The sequence below is a fragment of the Notamacropus eugenii genome, chromosome 5 (genome assembly GCF_028372415.1).
Source record: "Notamacropus eugenii isolate mMacEug1 chromosome 5, mMacEug1.pri_v2, whole genome shotgun sequence".
NCBI lineage: Eukaryota > Metazoa > Chordata > Mammalia > Diprotodontia > Macropodidae > Notamacropus > Notamacropus eugenii.
The window spans coordinates 6,668,034-6,675,318 of record NC_092876.1 but is presented as its reverse complement, the minus strand read 5'-3'; the positions used below and the strand labels follow the sequence as shown (position 1 = coordinate 6,675,318).

Sequence of the window (7,285 nt, the reverse complement as noted above, 5' to 3'; positions counted from 1 at the left end):
CTAGAGCCATATTTGGGACTGAGGTTGTGGTTGGGGCTGGAACTGGGATCAGACCACGTTCCCCTCTAAGCCAAGTGAGAGCTCCTTCCCACTGACCTTTGAAGCTGTCTTTAGCATTTATGAGTTGACAAGCCTGGAAACCATAGCAGCTGCAAGCAATTCAGTCCACTAAAGCCAGCTCCAACTCCATTTGTGCTGGCATGGGCCATGCTATACTGTGCTCTACTCCCAGCCCAGTGCAATAGACCCTCAACCTTCCAGATTGTCTTGGGCTGGAAATTTGCTTCAGTCTCTCATTTTGTCCTTCTGTTACTCTAGAATTTATTTAGAGTCATTTTTAATGGTTTTGTGAAGGGCATCAATTTATCCTCCCCACAATTTGAATTTTTTAGAATTATCTTTCTTCTTTCCCATGAAAGGAGAAACTCATTTAAGGAAGCAACTTGAATGTAAGTGAAGTTTAATTAAGAAAAAAAATGCTTTGTTTTACTTTTGTGAATCATATAACAGAACTTAATTGTTTGGGTAAATCAGAAATATCACCAGTAATTCTGTCCTTGAAGGACCATTAGAAGAGTTTGCCTTTTTTAATGTAAGGAATATAAAATCTTCTACAACCTTAAAGAAAGGGATAAGAATACTTTACAAGACTTCCACTTCAAATATTTGGCAGTACATTAACTAAAACTAGCAGGTCCCACAATGTGAAACACTGGTAACAAATATCCCATAGTCCTTTGGAAAATTGAAATTTTGTTTGATTGCAGGTCCAGATTTGGTGTTGTAAAGGTTTTCCTTGAAACTACGTTGTAATATGGTTTGGTATTAAAGTAAAATACTGAAAAATATGCAACAAGTAAAATGTGGGGTAAAAATCCCATCTCCATAAATCAGTTGGCCGTGAGATTTTAGGCAAGTAATCTCATCTCCATTTACTGCAGCTTACTTATCTCTGAAGGGGATAAAAATGGCATCCACCTTGCACCTTGTTGAAAGAAAGACATGATTATGAAGTGCTTCATAGCAAACTTGACATATGGTGAGCACTATAGAAATATTATTATTATTTCTTTAATTGAGCTCTGTCCTAGGCTTTAGATGTGACTAGTATAAAATGCCAAAGATGATAAGAGAAATGATTTTTAATGTAAGACAGTTAGGGAAAGCATTGGACAAATTTGATTAATCTGACTAGTAATAGGTTTTGTTGCAGGCATTAAATTCATAATATTGTTACTATTCTTATGTGTTTCTAAATTTTCTTGTGTTATAAATACTGGGAAACCATTGTATAAAACTTCTGTGATGAAGATAATACAATTATATCATTTAAAACTTTTAACTCCTTTGATGTAGTTAATGTGAAATTATAAATTACATTATTATAGGCTATTGTTGTAATGTTAAAACCTGCTAAGGATCTAATATAGGCCTGCACAACATTGCAGACCACTAACAACCTGTTTGCCTCTTGCAGCCTGCTAAAGATTTTGGGTGGCCTGTGAAAATGCAAATCCCTCAGCAAAACTGACTGTGAAATTCCCTTCAATCAGATCTGCACAATATAGGGCCTCTTGCATCTACCAAAAGGTATCAGGTGGCCCTTAAAAATGTAGAAAATGTAAAGCAGGACTCCTCAACATCTGGCTTTCAGGCCACATGTGTAGCCCTCATTTAGTAGGTTATCTATTGAAAGGGAAAATTGATAATTGCTTGTTGTGTGAAAAGACATAAAGAAAGGAACCTATAAAATTTCCTTATTCAAAAACCTGCCAGGTTTTCTGAGACCATCTCCTTGGTCTAGGTCATAAAATCTTATCAGCAATGTGAAAACTTGTGAATTGGTTTAGTGAGAAAAATGAGATCCTCTGTTCCCTTATAAACCCTCTTTGACAGAGGAGAGGATTTAAAAGTTTGTTTATATTGTAGCAATAACTTCTGTTTTGATTTGGGATTATAAAGGTATACCTCTACTAGTGTATATTGAAATTACATATTGAACTAATTTAGTCTGAACAGATTCCAGTCTTAGAGATTGAATTTTGCCTTAGGAGTTGATATACAATATCTTGAGAAATGGATATCTACTCATATGGAGATTTGCAGTAATTAGCCTGTGTTTTTCCAGGTTTTTTTTTCTTTTTTTTAGCAAACCATCCATCATATATTCTCTACCTTTATGGAATTCCTAAGTGTAATTGCTTTCTTGGTTTCTAATGCTTGACTTTTACATGAGAATAAGTTTAAACTAGGGAGGATGAAAATGAAAAAGAGGAAAAGGATGTGAAGCAAAATTTTCTTTCTCTGTGTGAGACCTGGTAAATTTTTATTGCTAACTAAGTTATTGCAACAACATTAGAGTACTAATAATTGTAACCAGCTCTGAGCTGCGATTAGGGAAACTTTGCTGTTTATGGTGGAATCTGGTGGGACTCTAATCTGATTTGTTCTGAGTTTTAAATTCAGGTACAAATGTTTGAAAGATCATTAAGTCAAAAATCTGCTATTTGAGGAAAATGTCACTAGCTGCTTAAAGGGAATCCAGTCTGAGAACTGTTCCAGATGCATGTCTGTACCTAGTAAAAGTTGAGGGGACAACCTTGGAGTGGCCCAAGGTAGGATTTTCTTGATTTGGTTTCCCTACTGCATTGTGTCTTTTGAACAGGAATGTATCCCACCTGGTCAGTCCTGGAACCTGGCTATGATGCTCTGTAAATAATGTAGCACTTATCTTTATGAGTCGTTGTTCCCAACAGTAAATAGGATGCTTACAGGAAATCCAGCAGAACTAAGGATTCTTTATCCTATAATATCTGTGTTGAGTTATTCTCTGCCCTAAGGCTTGGGCCTGGAGGAAGTTCTGATGCTGCTATCATCATGTCCCTGTTTCTTTCTTTCACTAGAAATTTCCCAAACCAGGGCAAGAAAAGATGTACTTTTTTAATACAATGACTCTTGCAATACAATACTCTAGCACCTTTGCACTGCTATACTAAGATAGAAGCAGGAAAGATCTTACCGTTTTCAGTCTGAAATTATCATCATTTCCATGTCCAGATCTTCTAGAAGGAGCTGCATTTAGAACAGGCTCATTTCAGAATGTGTAAGAGGAGAGTTTTTCAGATTCTGGGTGACTTATTCAGACATCTGAATCCTAATATATGAAATGTTGATGAAATGGACATTAGGAATGGGTTACTAAGAAAAAGATTATATGTCCCTCTCATGAAAAAATGGACTGCCCCCAACAAATCCTGTTAATGCATTGGTCAAACTTCTCTCCCTTCCACCAACCCCACACAATTCCCATCATGAAGGAACTTCTAGGTCTCATAATTAGGAATCTTTAATGAAGTATTTTGGGCAGCTAGGTGGTGCAGTGAATAGAATGGTAGGTCTGAAATCAGGGAGATTCATCTTTATGAGTTCAAATCTAGCCTCATACTTTTTACTAGCTGTGTGATCCTGGCCAAGTCATCCAACCCTGTTTGCTTCAGTTTCTCATCTATAAAATGAGCTGTAGAAATAAATGGTCATCCACTCCATGAAGAATTGGACATAGCTGAAATGACTCAACAACGAAGTGTTTACTGCCTTCAGATCTTTTTATATCCTGATGAGACAATCTTGAGAAACAAATATACTTGATATCATTTGATAATTGGGTATCAGTTATTGATTCATTGGAAAACAGTTTTCTCATTGAATGAAAGTGGGAGAATTGAAATAACTAAGTTGATTCTATAACATTTTATAATTAATGCTATTCTGTAATTGATCTGTATTACCATCCCATTTAGTGCAACTGCTCAAGGCACATCTCGTTGGCTATTAGTTAAGTTTAGAAATTCTGTTCTGCTAATTCTTCTGTTTTTATTTAAAGGAAATTTATAATCCTTGAGGGATGGAGGTGGACATCAAGGAATCTGATATTTTTACATCACCAAACGATCCTTCACAGATGTATGGCTTGTCATCTAAAGAAGTCTGAACTATTACCTTTAACTTTGCAGCTGGGCTTAATCAACGTTACACAAGACGTAAGGAGGAGGTTCTTGCTAGCCCCTCATTCCCAATTTGACCAGTCATGTCATCTTGACCTCCATAATGCTGCCAGCCTTTTATACATTACTATTAATTAGTGCTAACATACTATTAAACTAATAACTAGACATATTAACCATAACTATCAGTTTCTTTATGTATCCAGGTCTGTTCTTTGTTCTCTCTTTATTAAAAGGAACTGTATCTTCCCCTCTGTGTCATTGCACTGAGGTTGCCATTTGACTCACTTTGTTAACAGTGTTATCCTGCTAATAAACTCATAACACTCAGAATTCTTTGCTTCTTTTTACATTTATTAAATTCTATCAAGGCACTGCCAAAATGTTTCTGAGCATTGTCTCCCTTAAATTTTTCTGTAGGAGGCAGCTATGAGCTCAGAGACCAGCTTCCAAATTTTAAATCCCTGCCCTTCTCTTCTCCTACAACAATAAATGGGTACAAAATCCTTACTCTGCTAGGAACAGTGTGACAGGGAAGATTAGGTTCATTTCTATACATATTCATAAAACAATCTACCCTTTAAGATAATGCTAGGGAAATACACCCTCAAAATTCCTACTAGAAACTTTCAGCTAAAATTTAATCTCCTTATAATTTGGATTCCACCTTTAAAGTGTGTTCACAAATCACATATTTAGTATCTCTTTACTTTCCAGTTCCACAGATTTTTGAAAATAGGGGAGGGAAAGACATTCTCAACTTCTTTATAGTCTTCTGTCTCATATCACCATACTTTGCTTATTATTTTTTGAAGAAAGCAGACGTTTATCAAGCTCAGTATATCAACCAATTTGAGCTCCTCAAAATGTTTTCCTGGAAGACATTATGGTTCCAATGTTTTAAAACCTTCTTTAATTTCTTTAAAAAAGATTTTAAAACATTTTATTTAAAGTTTGGAATTCCAAATTCTTTCCCTCTCTTCCTCCTTTCCCTGCCCCCTCTCCAAGATAGTTTATACATGCAATGATGTACATAATGCAAGCACTTCCATATTAGTCATTTTGTACAAGGGGAAATGAAGAAAAAAAATGAAAGAAAGTGAAAAGGAGCAAGTTTCAGTCTTTCAGGCAATATCAGTTATTTCTCTGAAGGTGGATTGTATGTTGCATCATCAGTCCTTTAGGATTGTCTTGGATCATGATATTGCTAAGAATAACAAAATCTTTCACAAGTTTTATCAAATAATATTGCTGTTATTGTGTACAGCATTTTTATGATTCTGTTCACTTCACTGTGCATCAATTCATGTAAGTCTTCCCAGGTTTTTCTGACATCATCCTGCTTGTCATTTCTTATGCCATGATGATATTCCACTGTAATTACATACCACAGCTTGTTTAGTTATTCCCCATTTGATGGGCATTCCTCTGATTTCCAATTCTTAATTAAGATAAAAAGAATTACTATAAATATTTTGTACAAATAGGTTCTTTTTCTTTTACTGGATGTCTTTATTATATAGACTTAAAAGTGGTATTACAGGATTAAAGGGTATGCACAGTTTTATAGAGCTTTGGGCATAGTTACAAATTGCTCTCTAGAATGACTGGATCAGTTCACAACTCCACCAACAGTGCATTAGTGTCTCAGTTATCCCCCACCCCCTCCAACATTCAATATTTTCCCTTTTTTGTCATTTTAGCCACTCTTATAGGTTGTCTAGCTTTTTTGTTGCATGTCCAACTCAGAATAAAAGTCGGAAGAATCAGAAATTTGACATCACCATCTTTTTCTACTATTAATGTTTTTAAGACATACCTCGCTTCTAAGAAATAGGAGGTTGATCTAATTTTTATGGTCTACTACAGGCCTCATTTGATATAGTGATGACTTCACTGTAACTGGAGCTTTCAGAAAGTCATGATGGGCAGAGGATATTCATCTGCTTTCAAGGTTAAATTGTGGGGTTCTGCGTCCACAAAGAATGTAGAGGTACTTGGTAACTTGTGAGTCACTGCTGATAAACACATAAGGGCTAACAGCTGGGAAATATAAACACAGAAAAGCAGATATATGCATCAACCAGAGTGGCGACTTTGTAAGTGACATATATGCTGCCAAAATGCAATTGAGTAAGAGGAAATAAAGGTGCTCATTAGGAGTAGTATAGTTTTGGTAGCCCTGATCTCAGGGGAGGCTCTGGGGGAGAGGCAGGTAATGTGAGTTTGCTTGATTTGCTTGTGATGCCTATATAGGAGAATCACCATGTAACCACTGGCTGAGACCATGAGTCCCAAATATATTGCATCAATGAAGGAGAGAAAGGTTGCCATTAACAAGGCACGAAATCCAGAAAGAAGTTTATGAGAACAATATCCATGATGCTGCATCTCACTGATGTTTCTGTTTTGCCTTGGTCCCTTAACTCCCCAAGGATAATATCTACAAACCACCAGGTGAAAAGTCCAGCAGAGTAGACTACATGGAATGAGATATTTCGAAGCTCTGGCTTTAAGCTCTGCCCAGTTGGAGTTAGTGGGACTGATTGTGATGGCCTGAAAGGCACTCAACAGGCAGGTCATGCTGAGCGAAAGGTCTCGAGCTACTTTATGAAGGTAGAAAATAATTTTACAGCCAATGTCATCAAGGAAATTCATCAGACCTAAACTTGTCATTGTCTGAGGGATGCCCTTTAATAGAAGCACCAAGCAGTTGGCCAAGGCCAACTGAGTGACAATACCGTCCATAAGTCTCATTCTATGTCCACTGAGAAACACAAGGATGAAGAGACAAATAAGGAAGGTATTCCCTAGAACTCCAGTTCCTGTCTGGGAGAACAAGAAAATGCTCAGGATTGTATCTTCAGATTTCATGATAGTAGAATCTTGGAGAGAAGAACTGTCATTAAATGTAGAGAGAGCTAGAGAAAAGTAAAAGTTGATGTTATTTGTGAGTGCTGTCTCTTCAATCTCACCTAGCAGATCCTATGGAAAAGGTTTCCATCTCATTTTTGCATAAACACTCTCACACTTGGATTTGGTCACTAGAGCATGGAAGTTGTTAGTAGTGGTGGGATGCCATTTCTTTAAAATCTTTTAAGTAAAAGTTCATGAAATATTCAAATAGTTAGCCCCATAAAAATAGTATTGCCATAAAATGAGGCTTTTAATGACTGATCATGAACATGACTTAATTTGACAATAAAACTCTGAGAGAAAGAAGTTCTGGATAATTTATGTTAATTAATTTTACTTATAATTTTATTTATTTTTAAATGGTT

General features: G+C 36.2%; 1 pseudogene; it reads right to left on the bottom strand.

The window, feature by feature from the left end:
- Window positions 1–5,943: 5,943 nt before the first annotated feature.
- On the bottom strand, window positions 5,944–6,878 carry LOC140507298 (vomeronasal type-1 receptor 1-like; annotated as a pseudogene).
- Window positions 6,879–7,285: the final 407 nt, after the last annotated feature.